Source organism: Lampris incognitus, chromosome 1 (genome assembly GCF_029633865.1).
Source record: "Lampris incognitus isolate fLamInc1 chromosome 1, fLamInc1.hap2, whole genome shotgun sequence".
NCBI classification, from domain to species: domain Eukaryota; kingdom Metazoa; phylum Chordata; class Actinopteri; order Lampriformes; family Lampridae; genus Lampris; species Lampris incognitus.
Window position 1 is genome coordinate 52293528 of NC_079211.1, and position 15354 is coordinate 52308881.

At 42.9% G+C, this 15354-nt stretch overlaps 1 long non-coding RNA gene across 1 annotated transcript; it reads right to left on the reverse strand.

Annotated features, from left to right (window-relative positions):
• Positions 1-8254: 8254 nt before the first annotated feature.
• LOC130131834 (uncharacterized) lies at positions 8255-8874 on the reverse strand. Its single transcript, XR_008812420.1, has 3 exons — positions 8823-8874; positions 8660-8729; positions 8255-8385 (listed from the first exon to the last, which is right to left on the reverse strand). It is a non-coding gene; the product is annotated as an uncharacterized LOC130131834 (long non-coding RNA).
• Positions 8875-15354: the final 6480 nt, after the last annotated feature.

A 15354-nucleotide genomic window follows, 5' to 3' on the forward strand; every position in this document is an offset into this window, starting at 1 on the left:
CCCTACGCAGATGGGCTCAATAAATGGTGGATGCAGTACATCGGTCTCCAGACTGCTCAATGACCATAACACCACGCAGAGTGAGCTGGTAACACCTGTATGTGCCTGTTAATTGTGAAATAAAGATATTGAAAATACTGTGATCACTTTTTTATTTGATTTTTTTCCTACAATATTGTGCCCTGTGGTTATAAACAGAGAAAATCTATTTAAAGGGTGTAGAGCTTACCATGCTTACCTTACTTGTTTCTTACTCAGGTCCTACCAATTGTTATCATTTCCTTGTTTGATTGTCACTGATATATGTGATATATGTAATTGGCAACATTAAGTTTGAAAATAGAAGAAGAACCCTTTATTAATCCTCTTGGAGAAATTCTGTGATGTGTTGCATGCTGAATTGCACCCTAGCATGCATGTCTTTAATGGCAGGAGAAAACCGGAGAACCCGGCGGAAACCCACACAAGCACGGGGAAAACCTGCAAACTCCACACAGAAAGGACCAAGGGATGGGATATAGGCAATATATCCCATATACATATAAATATGATTTTAGCAGTGGAACAGTTTTTACGATTTATTAGGGGATAACATTGATTAAAGTTAAGGCTGTGATATAAGCTAGCTGGAGGATGCATAAGTTACACCTCCCAGTCATTTGGAAATGTAGTTAACGAAATGAAGATATTATAATTATAATACGCTGTTCAGTGCATAATGTGTACTTAGATATTATTATGAAGACGTTGCCTTTGACAGCGTGAATGAGCGTTTCCATTCCTGTGTAGGCTACTTAAAAACATGAAATGACGTAGGTGACAAAGAATGTTGAGTGGGCCTACGCAGAAGATATGAATCAATAGACAATCCCGCATTACGCAGAACGATGTTGCTTAGCAACACGCGCGAGGCTTGGAAGGTCAACACTACTGATTGGCTGAGATTGTTCGCGGCGTTCTGGCACCCCACGTGGAGGAAAGCCAATTGGCCAGAATTGTTCACATAGTTCTGCATGTTTTATGCTTTTAACGTCACTCAGAGGGCTTCTAATGTTGAAACAGCGCCTGTCCCACATTCTGTGGACAGTAATGCACCTTCTGATCTTAGAAACGTATAGAGTGAAATGATAATTCATTCAGATTGTAACCCTAATATACCATAACCCTGCTCAGCATCTCACTGAACTACAAATATGGGCGCCATGTTGCATGTTTGTATTGAAATTCTTATGGGTGATGTAGTTTATTAATCAAACATAGCATTATCTTCTAAGTTATAAATCTATTTTAGGTGGGAATCTCAAGATATGTTCTTTCTACCAATATATACAACATAATTGCGCTGTGTGAGTTTACATCACTTGCAAAGCCCAGAATTTGATTTTAGGCCATTTTAAGTAGCTAAAATTATTTTTGCAGTTCCCCACTTCCACCCCTCTGAAAGTACATGTCCGGAGCTGTCCAAAAGAGTTTACTTTATTTTGATGGCTATTTTAATTACAGAGCTATGTGTTTTCAAATGTGACCTCTGGTCAGTGTTCAAAGGTCAATATCTGAGCCTAGGGTCAACTCAAATCTTTCATATTTGCAAGCTTTCTTCTGGAAGCAAAGGCCTTTCTGAAAATATCTTTGGTTTGGCTCTAGCATAAAGGAAGCTCAATTTCCCAACCCTAGCCAAAAACCATGCATGGTCTATAAGACCACAAGTTCCATGGCAAGTTGAACTGTCAAGTCACAGGGTTGGAATTTTTTGTTGTAGAACACAACCAAACACATTTTTGGAAAGATCTAACATATATCTAAACATATATGTTAGACTTAGTTCTGGAGTGTGCTGTATTTCCGAGAAATAGTGTTTTGACGTTATACCCCCCCCCATAGACTTCAATGTTAATTTGCCTCTCACATGGTGTTATTGGAGTACAGTGTATGTAATCTTGCATGAAATACTACAAATAACATATTCAATGGAGCCAGCGATTCTGCTTATCTTGAGTCTGGGCGTATGTGTCACGCTGCCTTCCAGAGATATGGCCTCAGAGTCTCCTTCCCTGGAAACACATTGTCACTAATCTATCGATAATAACCATTTGCTGCATTACAACTCAGTGGTGTTCTCAGTGGAAGTCTCGTCAGTTCTTGCCTATTGACTGATAGCAAAACTTCCACCCAGACCCTCCACTGTCCTGTCACCCACACAGACACAACTAAGCCATAGCCACAACCCTTATCTTGCTGGGGTCAAAAGGTGAAGTAAACAATGAAAACCCCATAGAGGATGGATGGATGGATGGATGGATGAGTGGATGGATGGATGGATGGATGGATGATGGATGGTTGGATGAGTGGAAGGATGGATGGATGGACGGATGGATGGAGGAACACTTGGACACCAGCATACTGAAGATAGAAGGCTTATAACTTATAACCTCTTCACCTACAAACATATGTTTGGTCTCTAATGAAAGAACCTCTTTGAGGTTGCTTGCTCAATATTTAGATTATATGCATGTCATTGTGACATACAGTATCCTAATGACAGAAACACACTGAAGTCTCTTGACGAAGTGTAACCAGGTTAAAATTAATGTTTTTATTTTATTTTGTTTGAGTATGAAATATCACCAAATCCTGTCTGTGTGCTGTTATTTGTGTTTACTACATTTTATTTTATGTCATTATTTACTTTTATGTGTTTTACAACGACCGTCATATACGTGTACTGTCGCTTTAAGAGAGAGGTCTTATGGGTACACGGAAGACGGAACGCGGGAGAGGCCATTTTTGTTTTGTGGGAGGAGTCTCAAGCAGCAATCGAGCCGAGCCATACGTGTTTCTTACCGTGGGACAGTTTTGCTGGTTGAGGAGAACGTAACCTTGAGTATCCCTGTAAGAAGATACTGCAAGCTGTAGGATAAAATACTTGTTTATCCTTTCTTACATCGGAGTCCCGTGGACGGTTTCTACTTCTAACGCACACGAGTGGAGTCCGGGCAGTGGTTGAACTTCGACCCCCACGTCCGTAAGAAACACCGCTCCCGCTGGAGGACTGGACGGTTGTCGAAGGGTTTGAAACCAAAATAAATGGCAAGGTGGGCCAAATAGAGTCCTGTGTGTCCCCGCTCCTTCCTTGATCATGATGATGATGATGAGAGACTGAGGGCCCCCCACAACACCTGGGGCCCCACACAACTAGAACACAACGCAGAGCTACTGATGAGAGTGACGGGTATGCAGCAGGCTGACCAGCATAGAACAGCATAGGACTGCCCCCGTTACAGAAGCATGCCTTATAAGATAGGCTACATCGAGCTTCAACGGGCTGGCAGGCTGCTGCGGATCTTCACTGTTCTTTGCTATAGCGGGGGTCATTAAAATATCTATTTAGCTGTCTATCAATATAGCTGTCTGTCAATCTATCTATGTAATGTGTGTCACCAGCGACAATTTGACATGTAGCTATGCAGCCCACGGCGGTAAGGTGCCGCGAGAGGTACCGATCATCGGCGCCCTCTGTAACCGGAGAAGGGTGCTCATGTCCGGGTAGCCTACGCCCTGAGCGCCGGTGTTGTGCCCAAATCCCACTCCCCGACAGAATCTCACTCCCCTTCACATAAGCGGTTGTAGCTCCGGTTGTGGGGGTGATAGAGACATGAGTCCGGCACGTTTTTATACGCACGAGTCCCCTGAACACATAGAAACCAACCCTAAGTCGATCGGAGCTTTATCGACCGAGTTATGGTCACTTTTCTGCACCTACCCCTAACCACCTAGCCTGGGTTGGCAAGACGCAAAATGGAGGCATTTGCCGGTGTGGGAGTAGGTGCGGAAAAGAAGCTATAGCTCGGCCGAGAAAGCGCCGATCGACTTGGGGTTGGTCTCTCCGTGTTCAGGAGACTCTGGCGTATATAGAAGTATATTGGCTCATGTCTCCAGCACCCCCACAGCCGTAGCTACAACCGCTTCCGTGAGGGGGAGTAAGATTCTGGCGGAGAGTGGGATTTGGGCACCTTAACTGAGAGTTAGCGAAGTTGAAAGCAACTTCCGGTCACGTGGCTTTGGTAGAACGCAGGTAAACCTTCGGCTAAGCAACTCATCCCTTTCAAGGGCAGATCACTTCACAACTGCATGTGATGGCACATTTACCTCCATATGTGTCGGGGCTGTACCTTGATAGTCTCTCCATGGTCCTGTAAGTTCTTTCTAAATATTAATTATTGTTATAATTTAAAATATAATGTTGTCGCTTGAAATTGTGTATTACAATTATTGAAAAAGTCAAGTGGTCAATGATTTGGAAATGATAGGCCTCTGCAAATGTGATGTTTCGTCCAGTTGTCAGATAATACTTCCGCCTTCTCTGAACTCGTCGACGCTGTTCATGCATTGTAGTCGTGTCATCCAATCCGTCTTCTTGGGATGGTTCATTGTTTCCACTTCCAAATAGTGTCTCTTGAAACCATTATAGTTACTTATAACCATTATAGTTACTGCGAAATTTGAAATTGACCAACAAAATTTACATTCTTTGCTTGGTCATATTGGCTCAGGCAACACTATTTGTTTTATTTGATCAGATCTACTACCGGTTACAAATAGTTTCCTCACCTTTGTTGACATATGAAGAGTGCAGGTATTGTGTAGAACACAATCCCTGTACTGACATATAGGCTTTACTAAATGATGTTTTTTGGGTCATTCTACCTATCTATCCCTTCGACATCTGTTTATGTGCAATGTACACTGACAGAATAAATATATAGCTTTTCAGATTCAATTGTTGCATTTTGTCCGCCTTCTCTTGATGGCACCAGTTACCATGTTGAAAAAATACCACCTATCCACAACAAACACACTATTCATAATAGCGAAAGCAAGGAGGAACTCAAAGTCCAATGTCTCATTTTCATTAATTTATTCGAGTCATCTCGATGTTCTCTTTCGGCTGCCAGGAAGGGGGCCATTCCTCTCCACTGAAAACAAACAAAATAATATCAATAATAATAATAACAACAGATAATATCAATGTGGTATCATTTGTGTGTTGTGCCAAATTCAGTACTGTCCTGCTTGTTTTGTAACTTAACAGGCTAATTCCCACTCTTGTTGGCACCACCACAGACTTGGTGGAACATCTTTGTACAGCCCTGAGTCTGAGTGTGATGTTTAAGTTGAGTGCTGCATTCCTTCCTCCTACTCTGATAAGTCCAGGTGATAACGGTTTCAAAAAAAAAATACTGGGTACATACCATACTGGGCAGGGCTGCCAGTCCACAAAAATCTCTGCTTTGCCCTATTGAGGGGAGAGAGAAAAATAAAGAATGAGTTACCAATTGAGTAAGGAACATTGGTGCAACGTTGGTGTATGATTAATTATTTCCAGAATTGATACAAAAAATGCTATGTCTATGCTTAAAAAGCCTAATAGTTTGCATTAACAATGCTACGTAGTGTCACAGCGAGGATAATATAATTTAAAGGTCTTGCATCTTATCTTATGTCTTTCTAACCTTTCTCACTCTGGTAGTGCTCACACTCCAGATAGGGAAAACCTCCAGCCCACTGTGATAGGAGCACTCTGAAAAAAGCAAAAGCATACATTAGTAAAGCGTGGAGTTGTGATGACCAAATGGAGAGGTGAAATTACAAATGTCCAACAGCTGTTTGAACACTGGATGGCATTCAACATCACCATGGTATGTTTTGAGAGATGAGAACACCTCAATCATACCAGACTATGCAACAAACAACCACACACTGGTCCGCTTGTACTCCTGTGTGGTCTCTGGCCACTTCGAAGTGAAGTGCTGAAGCTTTTAGTGATTAATTAAGAAAGATTTCATTGAAAAATGAAGCGGTAGCTCGGCCAATGGGTGAAAGAGATGCCAAATGGTTTTGTTAACAGAATGTGGTCTTCTAGAATTTAAAGCCCCTGGCAACCCAGATCCACAATGTCCTTCTAATTACGTAATTGAGGGTCCTATGTACATAATAATAAGCATCTCGAAGTATTAGAAATTCGTTTAAATCCGAATCCGTAATATTGTCATTTTTTATTTTGTAATGTTTGTTTCAGTAGGGTTGAAATGGGTGGGGTTATGGTCACAGTTTATGGCGTCATAAATCCAACCAATCATGAACAAATTCACGACAGTTGTCCCACCCCCAACACTGTCTTGCTTGTTGCTTGAAAAACAGTGATGAGTCTGAGTCTTTCTAACCTTTTCTATCTATCTCCCGCTCCCCGTCATGCCTCTCTGTGCTGTCCCCGGGTGCACATCTATCGGTGACAACGTGTCATTCTTTTATTCCCCAACTGGTGGAAACAGTGGACCACGTGTCTGGTGAGCCGCGGTGGTGTTGTCAGGAACAGCAGCCGCATATGCAGCGCACATTTCAACAACACATTTAGGCTACACGTTTTGACAACACATTTAGGCTACACGTTTTGACAACACATTTAGGCTACGCGTTTTGACAACACATTTAGGCTACACGATTGGCAAAGCCGTTGTTCCTCAGCATTGCACTGTGCCTGGTGGTGGATCCACTTTTGTCTTTTTGAAAGGCAGTTTTTCGGTTTGGCGGATTATACAAACTTAGTGGCGGGTTCGTTACCCTCTTGGTGTAGGCTAGTTTATATACACATAACCTTTTAGACAATGTGATGTTGCTTTCTAGCAGATGGAAGCGAAGGGAGGCACCTCACGCAATACAGAATCAATGGAACGATAATACTGTTTTACCCTACGGTGGGAGCAGGACTTCAATGCGCTCTGTCTCTATAGGGCTGGACAACATGAAAAGTAGCTGCTGCCATTGTTGTACGTAACCATTGGAACAGGGAGCTGTCAATCAAAATGTAATCGGCCACGCCCACCTAGTCTTGAGAAATTGTCTGAACAGCAAAATGAGACGTTTTTGAACTGGGTTTTCTAATAGTTCTGAATGTTTATTTTTACTCAGATTATTGTGGATGCTTATTAAGACAACCAGCCCTATTGAACGACAATGACCCCTTTCCCCAGCAGCCATTTTGACGTGTGATAGTAGGGTAGGTGTAACTGATTAACAATCACCCCTTTCTAATGTTTTTTCCTGAAATGACATACCCATAATACCTCATACTTTTAGGCTACAGTCATGATGTTGGGCTCATTTGAAAGGTGACACTCTCAAGTCTTAGGATTCAGAATGATTGTATGAATTACCCTAAATAGAACAGGGCCATTTGTGTTTACCCTGGTATGACATGTTTAAATGGATACTAGGAAAAGGGTCTATAGGAATCAGCAGAATAAACTCATGTTGATTGCAACTAGGCAAACAGACTATACAGTAGGTGAGAGGTCAATGAAAAACGTAAGAGTTATGATCAAAGGCTGAAAAATCTGGTAATACCTTGAGCGATGATTATGCAGTAGACATAGTGAAAACCTAACATTTGTTGGCTTTTTAGCCTCCCTTGGCCTACAGACAACTGTGGGTGAAATTTTGTATTTACAGGAGATGCTTCAATATTTTTAAAATGGCACAAGCATTCAAATTTCAATCAGATTTGCAATTATCAGATGGCAACCTCTTCACTCTGAAACTACAGGCTCTATAAGGCATACGGACACAGATTTCCAAGACTTAATTTCTCACTTCGGTGTCCTAGGAAACTCATAATTCTTCTATGGTACACTGAGATCAGTTCTTATGTCACTCCAGGTGCCCTGGGGATTGGCCTTGACTAGAGAATGTACACATTTTCTCAGATTTCACAGAGAAATATCTACTCACAGTCTTAACATTCTGTACATACCTGTCCCTTTCTCCCCCCTCCTTGAGGCTGAGGAGGATCTGGTGGAGATAGCTGTGGGTTTGAGAAAGATAAAGTGCTCTTAATATTTCATTTATCATATTAAACTGGTCATCACAGCTGGACGGTTCCTGTGAAGTTTAGCTGTGTACCCCATTAAACCAGCATACTCTTGGAAGCTCACAAGCTTCACTCCTAATCAGCCTGGCCTCAGCCTGGCCTCTCTAGATTCCAGATAAAATGAAGGCAAAGTGAGACAAATAATTACTGTAGTGATCAGTGAGGTCTCCCAGTGAGTTTGTGACGACTGAATAAAAAAAAGAGATGATGAGGTTGTAAACAAAAACATCCTGTAGGTATTCATAGGCATTATAGAAATGTCAACACTCTCTGGTACCTTCTTCTCCCGATTCAACAGGTTTTAGTGTATCCGTTGGTGTGGCGTGGACCATGGGATCCTCAAGTGCCTCCGTGGGTGTGGCGTGGACCATGGGATCCTCAAGTGCCTCCATGGGTGTGGCGTGGACCATGGGTTCCTCCGGGTCTACAGCTGTCAGATTCAGGGTCACAAGGTCTGATGTCTGTGAAAATCAGAATGAGTTTTATTGTTGCCACGTAGGCTTTCACCTAAGAGGAATTTACTTGGTCAATTAGTGCATTCAGAAAACAATACATTGACGTGTCATAACAGTGCAAATTACAGCGATACAGTGCAAATGTATGTACGTGATGTTTGGAATTCAATATATATGATAAATAGCGCTTATATAGCACTTTTATCCAAACCCAACCCTCCAATCATTGGACAACCTGCTCTACCTCCTGAGCCACAGCCACCCCCAAGGCTATATGTACAATGCAAACAGAATATCCAAACAGACCTCCTCAATTAAGCTATGTTCATCACTGCAACCAGGGACCCAGCCTGTGCAAAAAGAAGGTGAACAAGTATTCGTATTAGTCACAGAAAAATGATCCATTATTTTTGAATTATGACTTCAAAATAAATTGATCTTACCTTCACAGACCATGTCATACATCCCCTCAAATTTTTTGACCATTGCTTGAGCATGATTGTGAGCCTGGAACGGGGAAGTAGGATCTCACAGTCAAAAAGCTTTTTTTTGCTTGGCTTGCCGAGGAGAAGAGTGGGTCTGTACCCCACAGCCTGGAGTTTCTCAAGCTGGAATGACATTAAGGATCCAGTATGACGGTTAATATAGTCAATACAATATGCAATAGCACACTCGAAGCCATTCTATGATAAGATGAATATCAGAATGGCTGTGCCGCGATCATAGGCACAATAGTCAAAACAAAACAAAAATGTAGCTGGACAGAGGGAAATGTAAATTGTATTATTGAATTAATTGAATACCAGAAGGCCTTTTAGGCTACTTCTACTGTCAAGGTTGCAGGACATGTAGTAGCAGAACTACATCTAAAATATGATCATCCAAAATAATCACTGACTATCAGCCCTTCTTTCAATAATATTTGTCTCTCTCACTGACAGCCACAACGCTGAGGCTGTGTATGTTTAGGTTGCAAGTCATTTATACTGCAATAGCTCATACAAAGGTTCTAAAGGGCTGTGCAGATTTGGAAAATTATGAGAATGATGCAGTGTCCATCCTTTGTCAGATTAAGTTCAACTCAATGAAATATTTATCCAAATAACCTACATACCAACAACATGGCTTCATCCTTTAAGGATGCGGTATTGTGATTTTTCTGTAGGCGACTTAGCCAGTCCTCCCGCTTGGCATCAAAATTCTGTAGCTTTTTCTGCAGCCACTGCTTTTTAGGCTGGTCCCTCTTGCAGTGGCAACACACTTTTGCTGCACAAAACAAGACACCCTTGCAGAAAGTGCAGGTCTTTTTGTTGGAACCTTTTTTTGTGGGAACACTCATTTTTGACAGACCAACTAAGAGTGAGAGAACGAGAGAGGGAGGCAGACAGACAAACAGACAGATGGATAGACGGACACAGACAGACAGACAGGGTAGAGACGAACAGATGGACAGATGTTGGAAATACAAGAGTGTGAGAGAGGGACGGATAGACAAAAGAGTGAGAGAGAGATGGATGGATGGATGGGTGGGCGGGTGGACGGACAGACAGAATGACAGACAGAGGTTGGCTCTTAAAAGAGCCTTTGGGTTTAATAATATTGAGTGATCCAAGGGTGGGGCAAAAACAATGACTGACTGGAGGTGCAATGACAAGGAAAAGAGGGCTGAATACTATATTGCCACATACAGTAATACTCATCCAATGTTGTCTTTTTTTGGAGGTTAGAGAAACCCTCATCTTCTCCGACCGCTCGAGCTACAGTATACCGGTGATCCGAGTTGGCTAATGCAGCTATGAGCTAGCAACTCGTGGCGAAACATGGGCTCATGTCATGCTATTGCTATGTACAAGCTATAAGGACTGTTAGTCAACTAGGTTAGCAAGTCAGTTACACGAAATTGTTGTGTTAGCCAGAAAAAGTCATTTGTGAGGCTCTCCATTCTCCAAAAAATAGCAACCCCCTTCCCCACTTTGCAACGCATTAGCTCTGCGGACTATGCTAGCTAGCTAACATGCTTGCTAGCATGCTAGCTAGCTGACATTATTAGCGATCTAATTCCACTCTCATTAACTATTTGGACCAAACGTTTAGGCCATACTTTGACAAACAAATGAGTAACATGGCAGAAACGTGTGTATTGTAGCCAAAACGCTCTCAAACAGAACTGCACATGCTACTATATGCGTAAGATAAAGCCTGATGGACACGTCTTCAACTTACCAGAGTCGACGTCGCAATGAGCGCAGCGCCGTTGTGCGCATGGGACATTGAGATTGGCGCGCGAAGGTGTAGTTCCAATAACAACGTGTCCTTCCTCCGTTGTTCCCTTGGTCGCTCGATCCCTTCCTAAAGATACTGCTTATTATTATTATTATTATTATTGTTATTATTATTACAGTGCACGTTTTGTGTTGCCGTTCTAGAATGCAGTAGATGCGCGCACACAAGTCTATACGGTACCTTTTAACTACTATGTAAAATGTGGGCTACCAGCAATTCAACCTGTGTTGCCACATACATGGCTGCTATGTTAAGTTCGCCGAGGCAAATTAAATAAATAAACAGTTTACGACATTAAGTAAGAATTCACATTATATCAATAATACACAGACCGCCCGCTCGTCCCCACTATTCGCGAAATAACGTCATTCACGTACTGACGGCTACCATTAACCACCGTTTCTCCGTAACGTTACTCGGTTGGACCAAATAAACGTAATCCATCCATCTATTTTATTTTATTTCCTCCAAATAAAACATGTGGTTGTTTCCACCGGAAAACTATAGCCGGACAACGTAAACCGGGAACCAGGAAGTCGACGCCCGTTATATTGATACGTTCTTTTCGTATATAGTCACGAAATGTATTTGATTAAATTCGTATGTATTTAACGAAAACGGTTTCCACCGGAAAACTATAGCCGGACAACGTAAACCGGGAACCAGGAAGTCGACGCCCGTTATATTGATACGTTCTTTTCGTATATAGTCACGAAATGTATTTGATTAAATTCGTATGTATTTAACGAAAACGTGTGAGACTCTGTTGCGAGGAATATTGTTCGGGCAGTCTTGCAATACGGTGGAATAAAGCAGGCCACGTTAGGCATTGTGTAATAACGGTGTGCCTAATCATTTATAATCAATGACACCTAAATAAGCATATAGATGGGAATAACGGATCAGAACAATGGCGACGAGTGATGTACCGAGCCTAAGCTAAGTGATGAGCTCAGTTAGATCTGAAGTGTAGCTAACAGTTGTAGCTAGCTAGCGCGGCAGCATGGAAAAGACAGCATGCGTACCGGCGTTTGATTGCTACTCCGACCCGGCGACTTTGGGGCCGCGGTGGACAAGATGGCTAATGTCATTTGAACTGTTTGCTGATGGGAAAGGTCTGATCATCGAGGATAACACCGAGGATGCAGTGAAGCAGCGCCGGAGAGCACTTCTTTTGCATCACGCAGGTCCAGACACACAGGACATCTTTTCAACTTTGGACGGCACCGGAGAGGTGACTGATTATGATGCCGCTGTTGCAGCTTTGAACAGATATTTCGTGCCTCAAGTAAAGGGTCTCACTCAGCCTGTCTTGCAGTTGCTCAAGCTCCAGTTCCATTGTTGGTCACGTGTTCTCACTCTGCTTCCCACTTTTTCTCCTGACAATGGTGGCAATGGCGCTGATCCCGGGTTTCGGCACCAATATTTGTAGCACACTTGATAAGAATGACACTTACAAGGGCTGGTGTTTTTGTTGTTTTACTCCATCTGTCAAATAGACATTACAGAGGGCACGTTTTCAGAGCATGGCTCACTATACGAACGGCAACACTCATCCGACGATTCTACCCGAATGCCCCAGAGTGCACCACGAGAGCCAGCACTACGTCACACAGGCTAGAAGCAATTAACCTGCAGTGCCCTCCTGTGGCGAGAACCGGCTATCACAACAACACAGCAGACAATTCTCCTCTTTACTAGTAGTGAGTGGTCAATGAAGGTAAGTATATGAAATAGAAGGTAAGTATATAAAATAAAAAATAGATGGGGGGCTACTAAATCCCAAGTACCCCACACATGAAACTAGGTGTACTGAAAATAGGTGCCAACATATCAGCCGTCAGAGACATGAACCAATCACTTCAGCAGCAGTACCCGACTGTATTTCAGGGGGTAGGGAAGCTGAAAACAAAACAGATAAAGCTACACATAGACCCAGAGGTGACACCAGTAGCACAGCCACTCAGGCGTATACCCTTCAACCTACGGGCGCCTGTGGAGGCCAAGATAAAAGAGCTCCTAGATCTAGACATAATAGAACCGGTCGATGGACCAACACCATGGGTAAATCCAGTGGTCATCGTGCCCAAGGCAAACTCAGAAATAAGACTGTGTTTAGACATGCGACAGGCAAACCTTGCCATCATCAGAGAGAGGTATCCAATACCCACTGTGGATGAGCTACTACAAGGGATGAATGGATCGGTGGTGTTTAGTAAACTGGACTTAAAGTGAGGCTACCACCAACTTGAAATGACCCCAGAATCACGCGGAATCACCACATTCGCCATCCACAACGGAGTCTACAGATACAAGAGACTCATCTTCGGCGTGTCTTCCGCCAGCGAACAGTACCAGCATGAAATCGCCGCTGCACTGGCTGGTATAGAAGGTGTGGAGAACATCTCAGATGATGTCATAGTCCACGCTAAGGATGAGGAGACACACAACGAGCGACTACACACAGTCATGAGGAGACTGGAGGAGTGCGGACTGACGCTAAACCCTGCCAAGTGTCAGTTCAACATGGATCGACTGATTTTCATGGGAATCCTGCTGTCTGAAAAAGGAATCGGTCCTACAGAGGAGAGAGTGAGAGCCGTGAGCGAGGCGAGAGAGCCGGAAAACGCATCGGAGGTGAGAAGCTTCCTCGGGCTCGTAAGTTACAGCAGCAGATTCATTCCACAGTTTGCAACAGTGTCAGAGCCGCTGCGACGCCTGACAAGAAAGGACACTCCGTTTGAATTCGGTCCAGAACAGAAACAAGCGTTTGAGGCGCTGAAAGAGGGTTTAGCCAAAGCAGGGACACTAGCCTACTTTAACAAAGACGCACCGACCAAAATCATTGCAGATGCTAGTCCAGTGGGATTAGGAGCAGTGTTAGTACAGACCCAGAATGGAGAAAATGTTCCCATTTGTTATGTCAGTCGTGGTCTAACCGACTGTGAACGCAGGTATTCTCAGACAGAGAAAGAGGCCTTAGGTCTGGTATGGGCGTGTGAAAGGTTACACCCATACATCTGTAGCCGGGTGGTAAATCTGTTAAATATGTTAAAAGATTTTCCACTTAAATTTAGTATAGTTTAACTGTTAATATATGTAATTGTTACACTGTCAAGCCATGTAAAATGTCATTTGATGTATTTAAATTGTGAGGCAGATTGTGAGTGTATTTTTATAGTTTTGGTTGTCATTGCATGTTTTGACCAGTAAGTGGCAGTGGCGGACTTTTATTGTAACTCCGTGCAAGTTATCCAAGTGCATCTTGGGTATTCTTTCTTTTTTTTCTTGTGTGGAGCGCCTGAAGATTGCGGTGTGACAGTGCTCTGACTCCGTAGTAAGTAAGGGTAAATATCTTGTGAAATATACCTGTAACATTATTCCAAACAATATCGTATGTCGGTAATTTGACAAGATGGTTTGATTTAGACGCTACTGGAGTTGATGTTCGGTGATTTTGGGCGCGAGCCGTCGACCGCTGTTCGCCATTGCAGGCATGACAAGGTAATGTTGGCGTGAATAAAGCCACACCATGCCATTGTATTTGGGATGTAAAGGTTTTATATGCATTTTAATTCTGTTTAAAGGTAACTGACAGAGTGAGAAGTTGCGCGATCTTCAGGAAGTTCCACGTCTTTGTTAAACCCTGTTTAACGTACATAGTCCACTGCCGTATTTTGCACCGTATTTTGTATTTATTATTTCCCTTTTTAAAATCTTTTCTGTTAAACTTGCCACATCTGTGAACATTTATGAGCTGTTTGCTCGAAAGACACAGGAATGTATGCACTCAGTAAAACGATCTGCATTCGAAGGTTCAAACAATAAAATTAAAGCTACAAGAACCCCGGAAGTAATTGTGTCCTGTGTGGTATCTAATTCCACGGGCTACATAATTTTGGTACCAGGAGTGGGGTGTAGCTAAAACATTTTTTTTAAAATTGGCAACAGAGTGGCTTATTTTTACTTAAAAAAAAAATACGGCAGTGGTGAAGATTGCTGGTGACGTCCGTTGGTGTTGAGTCTGAAGCCATCCTGCTGTGGAGGTGGTGACCAGCGAGAGACGACGTGAGGGCATCTAAGAGGTTCTGGTGCTTCCTGTTTCACACGACTCAGCCGTACCAGCGCAGAGGACTCCAGCGCTAACTTCAGCTACAAAGACCAAGATCCAGCAAGGCTCCAAGTTAAAGACTGTCCTTGTAGTATCCTTGAACCAGGTTTTGAACTAAATATCCTCATTTATACTGGACTGAGTAAAGATTAATATATCATTATGTCTAGTGATTCTGGTGATGAAGGGAGTTCACGTAATGATAATGGCCACACCTCAGGTGGCATAATGGGTATAGGTGAAGGTGCTACAAAAGAAATGCAGACCACCATGCAAGAGCTTGCCAGACTGCGAGATGAGCTCACCAGGTTAAATGGTGAAGCAAGGGCTCAGAGAGCAAGTGATAACAGTGCACCCACACGTTCATACATCTACGTTCCAAGAGAACGCCAGATCCAAGCATTTAGTGGGGAGTGTGGTACAGACAGGAGATCTGTCGAAGAGTTTATTGAAGAGGTTGAAAGGGTTTTAAGTTACAGAGAGCAAACAACAGAGGAACAATGTGACTATATACTATCTCTATTGCATGGCCCTGCATTGGAAGAGGTGCGACTATGCATGAGGGGTCAGTCAGTGGGGCC